General features: G+C 44.3%; 1 long non-coding RNA gene across 1 annotated transcript; it reads left to right on the forward strand.

Moving 5' to 3' along the window:
• Window positions 1-1,023: 1,023 nt before the first annotated feature.
• Gm38915 lies at window positions 1,024-15,309 on the forward strand. Its single transcript, XR_869522.1, has 4 exons — window positions 1,024-1,110; window positions 2,178-2,296; window positions 8,543-8,614; window positions 15,291-15,309. It is a non-coding gene; the product is annotated as a predicted gene, 38915 (long non-coding RNA).
• Window positions 15,310-15,595: the final 286 nt, after the last annotated feature.

The following is a 15,595-nucleotide window of genomic DNA, read 5'->3' on the forward strand; positions in this document are numbered from 1 at the left end:
ACAGGGGTTTATTTTACATTACAGAGGAATGAACTAATACATATTGTTTTAGCTTGCAAAGTTTGTGGTAAGTTTCTTGTTGCTCTCTGAGACAGAACCACTTACCAAAGGGCATACATGGGCTAGCCTAACCCTGCCCACATGTAGCAGATGTGCAGCTTGGTCTTCATGTGGGTCCTGAACAGCTGGAGCGGGGCTATCTCAAGAGCTGTTTCCTGTATGTGGGATATGTTCTTCTAGCTGGAGTGCCTTGTCTGGCCTCAGTGGGAGAGAATGCACCGAACACTGGCAGAGACTTGATGTGCTAGAGGCGGAGGCAGGGGGCAGAGGGCAAGGTACCAAGTAGGGGACCTCCACTCTCTCAGAGGAGAAGGGAAGGTGAGTATGGAAGGATTGTGGGAGGGGCTGACCAGGAGAAGGAACAGTGAGTGGGATATAAAGTGAATAAATTTTAAAAAAGTTTCTTGTAGCACAGCAAGGAAAAATGAAGGTGTATCTCATAAATCTTAATGGATATAAGTTGAGTTAATTAAATAAACCAACGCCAAAGTGCCCAGCAGGTACAGTTAAACACTTCTGGGCTCTGCTTCCTACTGGTTGGTGAAATACAAACTTTCCTACCCCATTGTCAAACTTATGGAAGTGAAAGTGGTCACCATCCAGAAGGAGAGGGAAACACTCAACACTCAGCAATAATCATCAACATACGTCGCAAACTCTCTTTGGTTATTTATAAGAATTTATAATAATTTTTTTTAAAAAATCAGTAGCACTAGGTATGTCTTAGGGGCGAAATAAATTGAAGTTACTGTCTTGGTTTTTAGGTGACAAAAAAATTCAGTATTTCATGAATACTATTCCACAGTCTTGCCCTTTCTCCAACTTCCTGTCCTTTCACATACTGACACTCAAAGATACTGAGACCCTGGGAAAGGTTTCAACAATTGCTTCCTGACTGACTCAGAAACCTTGGCAGCCCTGGATTGTTTGTCATTGGATGTGTCAAGAGGATCTCTGCAGAGAGAGGCCAAACACTTAAATTTTGGCCTTTTCCACAGATCATTCCAGCATCAGCTCCAGGGTTTGGGGTGACTACATTGTGCGTACATGGTGCGTGACTTCTCTGGTTCTCTAGGGTGTCTGACTTGCTTCTTTAACGATCCCGAGATCTTTATCTGAGATGTTTGACCTCAGAGGTGGAGCCCCATTATTTCAGGGAAAGCAAGGCCAACACCAGCATGGTTTGGGGGAGGGGGGACGATGTAGGGGGCAGTGATGGATGGGTGTGGAGACCTGAGGTGACACTCAGGTGTTTCTCTCAGTTCTGTCCACCTTGTTTTCCTGAGCCAGGATCTCTTGCTTGACCTGTGAGCCCAGCGATCTCCCTGTCTCCACCTCCCCAGGTGGGATTACAAATCTGCGCTTTTTTACGTGGGGTCTAAGGGTGAAACTTGTGTCCTTATGCTTTGGAGGGGTGGAGCTAATGACCAGACACGCCAACCCTCTCATATGCATGCCTGTTCTCTATGTTGCTATCCCCAGGGTCCTCAACCCCAGGTATCAGGACTGAGACGAGTACACTGCGGTTAATTACAGAAAGATGGCTCAGGGGTTAAGCGGGCTGGCTACTCTTCCAGATGACCCAGTTCCAGACCCCAGCCTCTAAGTCATAAGACTCACAACTGCCTATTAATCCAGCTCCTGGGGATCCAATGCAGCCTGCACACATGAGGCACACACACACACACACACACACACACACACACACACACACACGTACATTAAAAAAAAATCTTTTAAAAAGTAACTTTGAAAGTAATAAAAGATCCAGGATCCCCTGATTGAAACTGATGAGGAGTTCTGGGTGACTCAGGGGATACCTTGTGTAGGAAGGAGGGTTCTCCCTCCCCTCCCCCATTAGAAATAGGTTTTAACAGTGAATAAAGAGACTTGCTCCATCTATGTAAGTGTGTGCTGATGAGAGGTAGAGTAAGGCAGTGTGTTCTGGAATTTTGAGTCCTATGAAAATTACTTATTATCTTCTTGGAGGAAAATGTGCTTTATGCAATAGATTTTGGGGCCAGCAAGTGATTAGTGTTGGCTATTAGTTTATCATAACTCATATTTGGTTTTGTTAGCTTGTTTAATGAAAGGCTGGGCTCTGGCTTTCTATGTAGCTCAGCGAGGCCATGAACTCCTCGGCTTGCTGCGGCTACTGAGTGCTGGGGTTGTCGGTGTGGAACTGCGCGCGAGCCTGTGAGAGTGTGCCTACGCTGCCTGCCCTTCCTGCGACCGGGTAAGTCAGTCACTGGCTCCCATGGCTTCCGGTTTCCTGATACTTACCAGATCCTCACCACCCTCCCGCTCTCCTTCCTCCCTGTTGTTGCTTTGGCTTTCGGACAAACACTAATGGGGTCCTGTCCGTTACACTGAACTGGACAGCTTCCTCGTTGTTCTCCCTGCCCCCACATCAAGACATCTCCTTCCACACTCCAGCCAATCACCTCCTTGCAGCATGATGGTCTAAAATACAAGCCTTATCTTTCTATTCCCTCGAGTGGTTTCCCACAGCTTAAAATTAAATCCCAAGCTCTTCAGCATGACAGGCGAAGCGTTCTAATACGTGCAGACCCTGCTCGGCTCGTGTCCCAGTGTTCTTCTGTCTACAGGAGGCTCTTCTCCCCCTGTGATGGCTTTCCCATACGCTCTTTGCTCAGCCCACACTGCCATTTCTCCCTCCGTCCAACCAACCTCAATCGCCTGTTCTAGCCACCCTATTTCTCTCACGCACCCATTTGTAGATTACTAGGAAGCCACAGCAGCTCCCATGCTTACCCTGGAGATGCCACCCAGTGGGGCTTGTGAGAATTCACGTTTTCTTTCTACCATGTAGGTCTTGGGGATGGAACTTGGTCCATCGGGCTTGGCAGCAAACACCTTTATCTGCATTGTGTCATCTACTTGATCTTCCACTGTACTTTTGGATTCAGGGTCTTTCATTGACCCCAGTGCATACCATTCGGATATGCCGCTGGCCGTCAGACTCTGAGGTCTGCCAGTCTACCCTACCAGTGCTTGGCCTGCAGAATTCACAGCCAGGTTGTTTTGCAGTAGACCTTTCATGGGCTGAGCCATCTCCCTGACTCCCTCTTTTCTTGTTTCTTTTGAAACAGGCTATCTTGTAGCCCAAGCTAATTCAGACTCACTATGTAGCCAAGGATGCCCTCGAACTTCTGACCTTCCTGTTTCTCTCTGTGTACTGAGACGGCAGATGGTGCCATCATCCCAAGTTTACACAATGCTGGGGATGGAACCTGGGATTCCATGAATGCTAAGCTAGCATTCTACCTAATGAGCTACATCTCTAGTCCTTATTCTTCTTAGGAAATACATAAATAAAAACAAAAATATTTTAAATGTATGTAGTATATGAATATCACAAAGTTGTTTAGTTTATTTTTGAACCCTTATTCTTAACTGTATCGCTAATATGAACAGTTATATATGGCAGACTATATATCATATGTAAGCTTTATAATATATGTGTTTACGTAATGATTTTTGCCAGACATACTCTTCAGCAACTATTAGCATCATGTAAAAGTTAAATTTTGTCCACCTATTTATTGTGATTTACAATTTGTCCTTTGTGCGTGCACATATTTGTTTGTTTGGTGTAGTCTCACTATGTAACCCAAGCTGGACTCAGAGTCACCATATCATCAGCTGGCTTTGAACTTTCGCTCTTCCCGTCTCAGTCTCCCAAGTTCTGAGATAACATCTATGCCGCACCACATCCAGAGGCTTGTTCTTAACAAAATATGGCTCCTCTGTATACTTTGGCTCTCTGTAATAACTCAGCCAAGATAGTTTATACCATGGCTTAGCATCTAAAGCCCTTTGTGGGACACTACAGTAGCATTTGCTTTACTGTGTTACCCAATCTCCGGTCCCTAGTGACTATGCAGGATTGCTATATCTGCTACAGATCAGAATTTCGGTATGCTGCTCAGAACAGCAGATCGGCTTATTGTCAGAGGACTCTCCTCAGACCAGCTGATTTAACCTTCCCTTGTAGACTGAGTAGAGGAGAGCGATCAGATCTGAGTCTCAGGAGCTCCCTCCAAACCCAACCACTGATGCTGCATATGACTTCCGCTTGGGGCAGAAGTGCGAGGGGATATACGAGATGGAAACTTTACTGAAAGGGGCACCCGTGATGCTCCTGTGAGGTTATCCTAATGCTGAGATGAGACCTGCTGCTGATGCTGCTACTCGAGGTTCACCCGTGCTCCCGTAACTCCTCCCCTACACCCTTGCAAGCCTGAAAGCTCACTGGTTTGTAGAGCTGGACTCAGATGGAATTGCTACTTTGATCTGTTTTCCATGCCTATCGGAGGCAAAGAGACATTCGATGATCATGTCTCCTCAGGAAGAGTCACAACAAACATTAGGTGACAACAGAACACCATCCCTCCTTCCCCTAATTACGATTTTATCCTTTTTCATGCCTAAGGTTTCAAAGCTTTGCATATGCAAAGTTTATGTCTTCCTGCTGGTTACAGTGCTTGGGTTTTACATGACTCAACAGTTTCTCTCCACACAAAGCCAATTTCACTATGTTTGAAAATGTGTGCTCCCTGCTTCCATAACAAAAATGTCATTAAAAACAGTATCTTATAGACTAGCAAATATCCTCTAATAGAAAATTTCCAGCTAAGAGATTTGGGGAAAGCTCCCAAGTAACACTTGAGTCTTGGGTGGCTGGGTTAAACAGCATTACCTGAAGGCTTTAAAAGTAGGCAAATCCTGAGGCAATTTCATAAAGGTATGGAAGTTCCGAGCATAATTGTGTAGCTGCTTTAACTCAGGGGGCTACGATGTGTCTAAAAAGAATCTTGAGAGGTAAAATTGAAAAGCTTCCTTAGCATCAGGCCATGAAGGTCCTTGACTATAGAACAGTATGAGAGTTTATTTCGTTTAAATAAATAAAAAAAAAAGAACTACTGAAGGATTTTTTTAAAGAACAGAAATAATATAACCAGAACCACCCTTCCAGACAGATGAACTTGGCAATAACGTTTTAAGTGGATTAGAGAGGTAGGGATGCAGGGGCATGTCTGTGGAGAGGCCAGCAGTGTGGATGTGCCGTAGAGGTGTGGGGGTGCAAACCAGAGCGGTAACCCTGAAATCCCATGGAAGAGCAGCAGGAAAGAGAGTGGCTGATCAATAGAATTTGTTAGTTATTGGCTCTGGAAGGCAATGGGGAAGAAGGAAACTGAGGGCTTGTATTGGGAGAATGGCCAGGAGGAGACCGTCCTCTCAGGAGTGACTCCCAGCTGAGGGGTGAGCAGGTGCTCATACCGGACTCTAAGCTCAGGAGCAGACATCAGAAAGTGGCAGGCTGGGAGGCATTGATGATGTGGCTGTAGCAGCCATTGGAATGTGCCCAGCACACTTTGAAGTCCAAGGCAAGTTATGAATGGAAAGTCTGGAGCAGTGACATGAGGTACAAACTCACATCATGCACACTACAGGCTACACACCTTATAGGCAATGCACACTACAGGCTATGCACACTACAGACAATGCACACTACAGGCAATGCACACTACAGGCTACACACCTTATAGGCAATGCACACTACAGGCTACACACCTTATAGGCAATGCACACTACAGACAATGCACACTACAGGCAATGCACACTACAGGCTATGCACACTACAGGCTACACACCTTATAGGCAATGCACACTACAGGTAATGCACCCTCCAGCTTCTTGCCAACGACCAGCTGTCGTGGCTGGCTGCTGCTGCAAAGTGCTTTCTTGCTCAGCTTTGGCTCCTTGATGCTCCCCTGTCCCTGCTGAACCTCCCATGGAGGGTTCTACAGTCTGAAAGGTTTCCAAGCAACCTTCCTTCTCTACCTCCTCCTCTACCAGAGATCAGACTTGGGTCATAGTTTTCCCTGCTTCTGGACCCTCCCCCATCTTTTAGAACACAGTGATTCCACACCACCCACACAATTGCTTGCTGCTGTCTCGGTGACCACTTCTCCCCGCACCCAGGTTAACACAGGAGCAGTCTAAAAAGGGTCAGTGCTGCCTCTGCCATTCTGTACAATCAGAGCCAATGTTCGATGTAAATCGTAGTTTTCAAGCCCTGTTAAATAGTAGAACTTGATCATAAATTAGAAAATAATTCTAGTAGGTTATAGCTTATAGTATATATTAAAGTGAACATGTTCCTCATTACTAATTTTAGGTTGAAACGTTGGACTGGTTATAAGAAATTCTAGTGGGTGATTATATTTACCCTCCAATAAACATATGACATTGAGGTAGTGACCCAGGGTGCAATGCAAAGTCTCAGGTTACAAAAGCCACCCTTCTCTTCTCTTCTCTTCTCTTCTCTTCTCTTCTCTTCTCTTCTCTTCTCTTCTCTTTTCTTCTCTTTTTTCTTTTCTTTTCCTTTCCTTTCTCTTCTCTCCTCTTCCTTTCCTTTCCTTTCTTTTCTTTCCCTTTCTTTCTTTCTTTCTTTCTTTCTTTCTTTCTTTCTTTCTTTCTTTCTTTCTTTCTTCCTTCCTTCCTTCCTTCCTTCCTTCCTTTCTTTCTTTCTCTCTCCATCTCTCTCTCTCTCTCCCTCCCTCCCTCCCTCCCTCCCTCCCTCCCTCCCTCCCTCCCTCCCTCCCTCCCTTCTTTCCTTCCTTCCTTCCTTTCTCCTTTTGGTATGCTGAATGACATACCATTCAGCCCTCACCAACCACTGTGAGAGTGAAAGAGTAGTAAACTCAATGCTCCAAGGTATGCTAATCATTAAACAGATAGCAACATTCCTTCCTCCACCCACCGGCTTCCTGGGTTCAAAGAATATTCATTCAAAGAAAGTCACCCTGACCCACCCTGACCATTGCTGGAACCTGCAATGCAAATGTGCTATTGTTAGGGGCTCTTAGAAACTGTCTTGAGAGTTAACAATTACCAGGTATTCCTTGTGACACCCGTGACTTTGTACTTCCTTGTGATTCTTATCTGGTATTTTTGGTATTTTCCAACAACGCCCTTCCCACCTCCTTGAGTTGTGTTTTTTTTCCTTTAGAAACCCCCTTTCTCAGCTACTCAGGGCGCCATAGTCCTCTACCCCTGCGTGGTGTATGACCGTGGGCCCGAGAGCGCTCTTGAATAAAAATCCTCTTGCAATTTGCAGCAAGAACGTTTCTCGTTGGTGATTTTGGGGTGTCGCCTCTCCTGAGTCAGAACGTGGGGGAGCCCTCACGTTGTGGGTCTTTCAAGAGCAACTCTGAGCAGCATTGCAGAGTCTAGTGTTTAAAGATCAACACTGATAACGTGTTTATTTAGTAAATGAGCAAATAGACAAATTCAATTGTATCAACAAAACCCACTATTAGTCTGACCTCTTGCCATGTAAGTGCCAACAAATTTTGCAGACACCAAAAGTCCCTTCTGATAGTTGGTACCAGATAATCTCAGACTTCTGTTACTCTGTTTAAAAGAAAATCCTTGTGCTCTAAACTGACCATAGCTCAGTGGGTAAATTGTTTGCTGCATATGCATGAGGACCTAAGTATAGGTCCCCGGCATCTGTATAAACAGCTGGATGCAGCAGCATACATCTGGAACCCCACTGCAGAGACAGGTGGACCTAAGTGGCTTCCTGAACAAGCAGTCTGATTGCACACCAAGCTCCAGGTTTCTCAAGAGACACTGTCTCAAAAACTAAGGTAATAAGCAATGGAGGAGGATGCCAGTATTGATTCCTGGTTTCCAGTACACACACACACACACACACACACACACACACACACACACACACACACACACACATATATACAGTCACATGCACGCACACATACACACACATACACATATGTACACACAGACACACACATGCACAGAAACAGAGAGAGATAAAACTTAGAATCATCAGAACAAAATGGCTAAATCAACATAATTAGGATGTCACCTGAATGATTTATACAGTTATGGTTTAGAGATTATTCAATTAGTTTTCTAAAAACAAAACAAAACAAAACAAAACATAAGCAAAAAAAAAAAAACCAAAACAATAACACAAAGTGAGATTGCTGTTTCATTTGCTGAAACTGTGACAGGCTATCTCTGTAGAGGTATGAATTTAACATTAAGGAAACACTGTACGGAAAAGTCATTACTGAAGGAGTTTCCCCCCCCCCCCATGCCCTTAGGAATCGTTTGCTTTCTCTCTCTCTCCTGTTAGGCTATGGTTTAGAAATTGAATGTATTACTAATTCTGCCTCCACTGGATGCCTTCTGACTCAAGAGACTAACACTTTAGCAGAAACATCTGCAGATCTTCTGAGAAGCAGCCAATAACGCGGAGTCTCCTTTGGCAGAAAAAAAAAAAAATCCTGGGCTAGGAGCCCAGTCCATGGCTGTCTGTATGAGGGACAATGAGGCCAGTTCTGACATCTAGAGAAGACCCGATCACTCAGGGGGGCAGTAAGACGTGGAAAAGTAATGTTTTCTGATTATTTTCCTGCAGTTGAAACACATGGGAAGATAGGAGTGGGCAGACGAGTTGAGAAATGCTTACTGACGTAATTAAAATGGAGAGGTGAGTTATTCTATGGAAAGTTTTGGGTCATTATAAAACGTTGCTGTGTAAAAACAAAAAAGGTCGGAGTATTTCGTCTGGTATTGGTTAAATCAGTTTCATAGCTACAGAGTTATGAGCAAACACATTTGAGTTTACAGACTAAAGACTCCTCGACATTATGCATCTCTTGCCAGCTCGAATCACCTTTGGACACGATAAGTGACATTTCTACTTTCAGTCTCCCAGGCTTTAAAATATATATAATTATTATTACTACTAGTAGTAGTAGTGGTAGTAGATAGTAGTAGTATTCCTTTAATTACCCAACCAGGACTCTACCAGACCTCCAAAGACCCCTCATTAGAACACCTCCCTCTGGCTCGATAATTCTGAATGCTGAAGAACTGAAGACCCTCATCTTCAGTTGCTACCGGGATGGATTTCATGTACACACCTATATTAGTTACTTTTCTCATCGCATTGACAAAATGCCTGACAAAAGAGAGTTAAGAAAGGGTTTATTTCCGGCTCATCATTTAAGAATACAGTCAACCATGATGTGGAAAGGCTCTCGGCAGCAAGCACACGAGGCATCTGGTCACGTGGTGCCAGCGCTCTCGAAGCAGAGAGAGAGAGAGAACAACACTGGTGCTCAGCTGGCTTTCTCCTCTTTAAAGATTCCCTAACTCTTGTGTGTGTGAGTGTGTGAGTGTATGTGTGAGTGTGTTCATGCATGAGTGTGTGTACATGTGTTAGTGTGTATGTGCATGAGTGTGTGTAGCATGAGTATATGAACATGAGTGTGTATGTGTGTATGCTCATAAGTGTGTGTTGCATGAATGTGTGCGAGTATGTATGTGCATGACTGTGTATGTGAGTGTGTGTGCATGGGTATGTGTGTGTGTGTGTGTGTGTGTATGTGTGTGTGTGTGTGTATACGTGCGTGTGTGCATACATGTGTGTGTGCACTTACTAAGGGTTAGGATCCTCTGTAACTAGAGCTATATAGGCAATTATGAGCGCCTGAAGTAGGTACTGACAACCAAACCCAAGGCCTCTGCAAGAGCAAAGTGCTCTTAATCATTGAGCCATCTCCTTTCTCCTTTTTATCGATCTTGGACCCCCCACCTTGCGGAACGTGCTAGAAAAGAGTGTGTTTTCCCAGCTAAAGGACCCCAGTGCAGAAATTCCCTAAGAGGAAAGCCCCCTGGATTTGTCCCCTGAATAATTCTAGGCCCTGTCAAGTTAACAGTCAATATTCACCAGCATCTATCCTCTCTGTATTCTAGCGCATAACTCTAATCAATATGGCAGGTCTTCACTGTCTTTGGACTACCACGAAATGCCCAAATCTAATTACTAATATCTTTTCTATATTGATGCTATGCTATTATATGTTTAAAAAAATTTATACACTGTCTCACTATATATACCTGGCTGACCTGGAACTTGCTGTGTAGACCAGGCTGGATTCAAACTCAGAGCCAGCTGGTTTGCATCTACTTCCTGAGTGCGTTAAAGGATTGTGCCAGCAGGCTTGTCTTTCTACGTGTAAAGCTTATCACTCAAGTACATTTAGAAACTACTTATATAAAAGAAGAATGTATGTATGCTACTTCTGTGTTATGCACATACAAAGTTTCTACTTTATCCTACTAACACATATTATTTAGACATCTCTATTTGTGTGTGTGTGTGTGTGTGTGTGTGTGTGTGTGTATGTGTGTGGTTATGGGAGTCCTGCCTCAGAGTCCTGAGCATCTAGGGCTACAAGTTTGTACCACTGCAGCCAGTTTGTGTGTTTTTAATTCTCAGTTTATAACAGAAATAGTCTTTCGACTCAAACAAGGGCCTCCTTGAAGCACTGTTTCCCTTGCACCGTAGGGATCTCAATTTCAGGCCAGTTCTTTCTGCCAGCTTTCCTGATTTCTCTTCTTTGCAGTCCTCAGATGCAAGTATTCCTCAACGTTTTTTTTCCCCCTTATATAATCATCTCACTGTGGCAGATTTTTCTGGGAGCTTTCATTATCATGTATATCAATGTACAAGTTTTAGAACACAGCCAAAAAAAAAAAAAAGTCTTTAACACGACTTTAACACTGTCAAAAGACCGAAATTCAGATGCAGTCTTCATGGGAAGTGTTTCATCTCTTTGTAGTCACCAGCTGCCGCTTCCTGGAATTAAAGGACCATTTTCCAAAGCAGCGCTCTGTAACAACAGTTCTCAGGCCATTGTGTGTGCCATTATCTAAAGCCTCACAGAACCCATCCTTAAAAGCAGGAGCAAACATCTGATTTTGCCCAGAAATCTGCAGCCCGGGCAGGCTTAGCTGGGTGGCTTCACTGGGTAGTTCCTCTAGAGGCTGAGTTTGGGGTGGGGGTGGGAAGTCTTCAGAGCCTAGCAGATTGCTTCCCGCAGTCAACTGTGAGCTCAGCTGTGACCTTTGTGGGGTCCCTCTGTGGTCTTGGCCATCACCACACCACAGCCTCCCTTCTAATGAGGAATATTCCAAACAGCAAACTCATAAGCATGCTGCTCCAGTGACCTTATCTTCCTTAAAACACTGACAAGGCCTTGCCTGGCCTGGGCTCTAGAGGACAGGGACAAAGCCTTTAGCCTTTGGATAGCGGTAAGGTTGGGGAAGGCCTCATGGATAAGCCCTGCCTCTTGGAATGCCTTTTCAAATCCACAATCTGCTAGGAGTTCTAATGCACCAAGTCACTCTCTGTGGGTTAATTCTGGATCATCCGCATAATCCAAAGACGCCCATATGGCTCCTCAGTTCTAAGCAGCAATTGTCTGCCTGTCTCTCCCTGGGCTAACAGTGCTCTGTCTCTGGGTGTGTAACAATCATAGACAAAATGATCTCATTTTCTATATTGTAAGAACAAATGTGTTCTCTGTGTGTGTATGTGTATGTTAGTGTGTGTGTGAGTGTATGTGTGTGTGCCTATCTTGTGTGTGTTAATGTGTAGTATATTTTGACATATGCATATATTAGTGTGTTTCTGTGCATTATGTTTGTGTGTATGTGTGTATTAGTGTGTGTGTATGTGTGAATGTATGAATGTGTGCGTGTATGTGTGTGTTAATGTGTCTGTGTGTATTATTGTGTGTATGTGTGAATGTGTGTGTGAGTGTATGTGTGTATGTGTGAATGTGTGTGTGAGTGTATGTGTGAATGTGTGTATGAGTGTGTGTGTGTGTACACTTCTATAGCAGCATCTTCACTGGAGGTCAAATCTCTGCCCCTGTTGATCAGTGTGTCATTTTTCTCTCCAGCTTTTGTAGAAAGTAATAGAGTGTGCACATAACAAGTTCCCAGCATGTCTTTTAAGAATAAATAGTTCAAACAGTGGGGTGGCTCACATAGATAATAAGACCCAGCTTATCTTCTTTCTGCTAAGGTGGCCTGTTTGTAGTTAACACCAATTTCCTGAAGTGCAAACTATGCATTGTCCTTTAAAATATTAGGGTTTTTTGTTTGTTTGTTTGTTTTTGGGAAGGATGACTCTTGGCCACGAGAGAAACCAAACTTACAGCTCTGAAAAGCACTCTATTCAAGGGAAGGCAGATGCAGCCTCACTCTGAACCCAGCATAGCTGCAGAAAATGCAACACACTGCTGCCTTAAGGGCCAGTGCTGAAACCAGCTAATCAACACGTGGGCCTCCCACTTCAGGGTTGCAAACTTTATTATTTCATAAAATACTAAAGCAAACAATGTTAAGTTGGCATTTTATTCCAAATAAAGTTATATTTTAGAAAGTTGTCTGTCTTGTTTTCCAAAGAAACACTTGTCAGTCTGCAATCCCCACATTCATTTTCCAGTGGTTGTAGATCTTTTGTGGACTCTGTGGACAGATTTGCTGTTATTAGCCTGATAACCTAGAGTCTGGGCTCTACCTCTATATAGTTACTTCATGATATCAATTTCAAATAAAACAAATAAATAAACTCCTTTGAAGAGCAAGCCAACATATTTGCAATGTAGCTTGCCTAGCAGCCTGCGTAGCTCTGAGTCTCCCCCCCCCCCCATGGGTTTGAATGTTTTTATTATATTCATACATTTTGAGGATGATATGATGAGCTACAATTTCATGGTTAGAGTTGTTTGGTTGACACACAACACAAAAGACTTAAGTCAGAGAAACAGTCAGCCAATAAACCAAAGATCTTTTTTTTTTTTCCAGTGTGAAATGTCTCTGTAAGAATGAGTTTCACAATTAGATGGATTTCTTTCAACTACTAGCTCATCTGCTTACTCTGAATTGGCAGAAGGAAGTGAATAAAGTCCTTTATATCTGTATATGGAGAGGCTGGCACCAAGCTGGCTTGTGGAGTATGGTCCTGAGTGTTACTGCCACATTCAACTGCCACATCGTCATTGAAGCTTACTTCCCTACACTTTCCAACGACCCCAATCAAAAGCACCCGTCTCACTTGGTACAGATTCATCATCACACACCTCTCTTTTATAGAATGCACTAGCCCACTCCTAAACCCTTAGGCAGCTCCCAGGACCTGGCTATGAGAATGTCAATAAAAGTGTTATGTCCCAAAGTCCCTTGTTGAACTGACTAAGTAATGGCTTTTGAGAATTTAGATCTGTGATGTTCGAGGACCACTGTGTATGAGTGTCTCCACCTCACTTCCTTGACCATCATTATCCCAGCTAAGCACGTCCACTGACCAGTCTGGCTACACACATCTAGCCTTGAGTAACTGCTGGAATCCTAACTGAAACAGCTAGTGTAGGCTCTACCTGGAAGAGAATATCAAATTCCCCACGAATCCCTGTTCTTTGTGGCTCACCAGGGAACAGCTAAGACATTGCACCACAGGCATTTAGATCACAGACATGATCTTCCATCTGCCTTATTGCCAAACACATATTAATGTCTGGTGAGTGACCTGGTGCCTCGACTTGGTCCCCAAATGTTTGGCCTTTGGTAAAGGCAGCTTGACTATCACCACATAAGCAGGTCACGCTATCATTTAGGTTTTAGGATTACAGGCGTTCCCACCAATGAATGGCGTGATCTACCATACATATATCAAGACAAGGGTTTTCCCATAAGCCTGTAGCCTTGATGCTTAAGAAATTACATGGGTCCAGTGTCGAGCGCGCCCCCAACTCGCCAGCAAGAACGACGCTGCTACAGGATCCTTCTGCACACGTTTATTCAGTCCTATTTCTTCTTTCTCTATATCTCCCTTGTTTATATCTCCCTTGTTTATATCTCCCTTGTTTTTATATCTCCCCTGTTTGTATCTCTCCCTCGTTTATATCTCCCAATAATAACAATCCTCTCTCGAATAATAATCCTCCCTCTAACCCGGGCCTCTCACTCTTTTATACTCTCAGTTCCCATCCACGCACAGCAGGCCACGCCACCTCACCAGGCACGCAGCTTCAGCTAATCAGGGCAGCAGGGGCATATCTCCACCAAATTGGATTCACCTGTATCCTGGTACACCTGCGCAGCACTCAAGATGTTTGTGTCTTATATGAGGAAGTCAGGTGCAAGTCATATGACTTAGCTGCAGTCCCTGGCGCCTTTGGGACTGCCGCCACACCTGCTCCCCACAGTCCAGTCATGGTTTCTCATTTAAAAAAAAAAATCTTGAGGACTGGGAAGGCAGTTCAGTTGGTAAAGTGCCTACTAAGTGCCCTAAGGCAGAGGGTCTGAGTCCAAATGCCAACAGCTGTGTTGAACCCTGGACATGGCCTGTGTCTTTGATCTCAGTGCTGGGGTGGTGCATACAGGCAGGTCCTGGGCTTTGTTGGTCAGCCTGGCTGGTCAAATTGTTGAACTCTGTCTCAAACAGTGATGGGCCCTGTCTCAAACTTTAATGTAGAGGCCTGAGGATCCTGAGCTCAGAGGACAGGGTCCTTATGAATGTATGAAAGGGGTATATGAAAATCTATTGTCTTGCCACTCAGTTAAAAAAAATACAATTAAAACAAAGAGTTTGCACAGGTTGTCCCGTGCAAACCCCAACACATGAATTATAGCACACTTGCACACACACATATTCAGGAACACAAAATAAATGTAAAATAATTAAAGAGTTTAGGGAGCAATGCCTGGCAAGGCTAGACAGTGCTGCTCCTTAGAAGCCATGACTATTAAAAACAAGACAAAACCAAGCCCAGCGCCAGGTGGGGCTACCTCCTTCTGAGTTGTCAGTCAGTGAGCCCTCATAGCCCCCACCTCCACCTCAAATCACTCAGCCTCTTGCCACTCCCCTTGGTTGCTCAGCAGTACTAAATGATAACGCCCGGAAGGCTGAAGACACAATAACTGATTGATAAACAGTAGTCAGGCAGGAACTGAGCAGGAAGCTCCCATTGGCTAGCTTTCTTTATGCTGCAAGGTGCTGTTCTGACTGCTGGGGGGTGGGAAGAAATGGCGTCAATGATCTTACCCGGCTGCAAACCCCTCAGACTGTAAATACTTAGCTGACAGGAGAGATGTTCACACATGTGCCTTTGTGGATTAACTGCTATGGGGGGTAACCAATCACTCTTTGACAGAATTCGGGGAACACTCTGTACAAGGGAATCTATGCCTAGTCAAAAACCCATGGCTGGGGAGGTCACAGGCTCTAAGGGGAACTTATTTCTGTTATTTAGCCAAGTTGACATAGCAACAAACTGCCGTCTAAATAATCATGTTTCTACCTACAGACAAATGCTATTCTCAGCTTCAACAAAAAGCTTTCCCTTCCAGTTCAAAATGGTCATGGCGGAGACTCAAGGCTGTTCAAAGAACTGAGAGTAAGTGACAATAAAATGCTCAGCCCTAATGAGTACATTAACGACCATCTGAATGTTGTCACATTGTACAAGAAGGACCGGAGAGAATGAAAGAGCCAGAGATAGGAAGCAGGGCTGGAAAACGCCAGCTTCCAAATGGGCCATGCATATTACGACAGGTCTCAGAGCAGTTGTGGTTGCCTGCCCTTGGTCCTCACAAGAATGGGTACATCAAC

Source organism: Mus musculus, chromosome 6, assembly GCF_000001635.26.
Source record: "Mus musculus strain C57BL/6J chromosome 6, GRCm38.p6 C57BL/6J".
Classification (NCBI taxonomy): domain Eukaryota; kingdom Metazoa; phylum Chordata; class Mammalia; order Rodentia; family Muridae; genus Mus; species Mus musculus.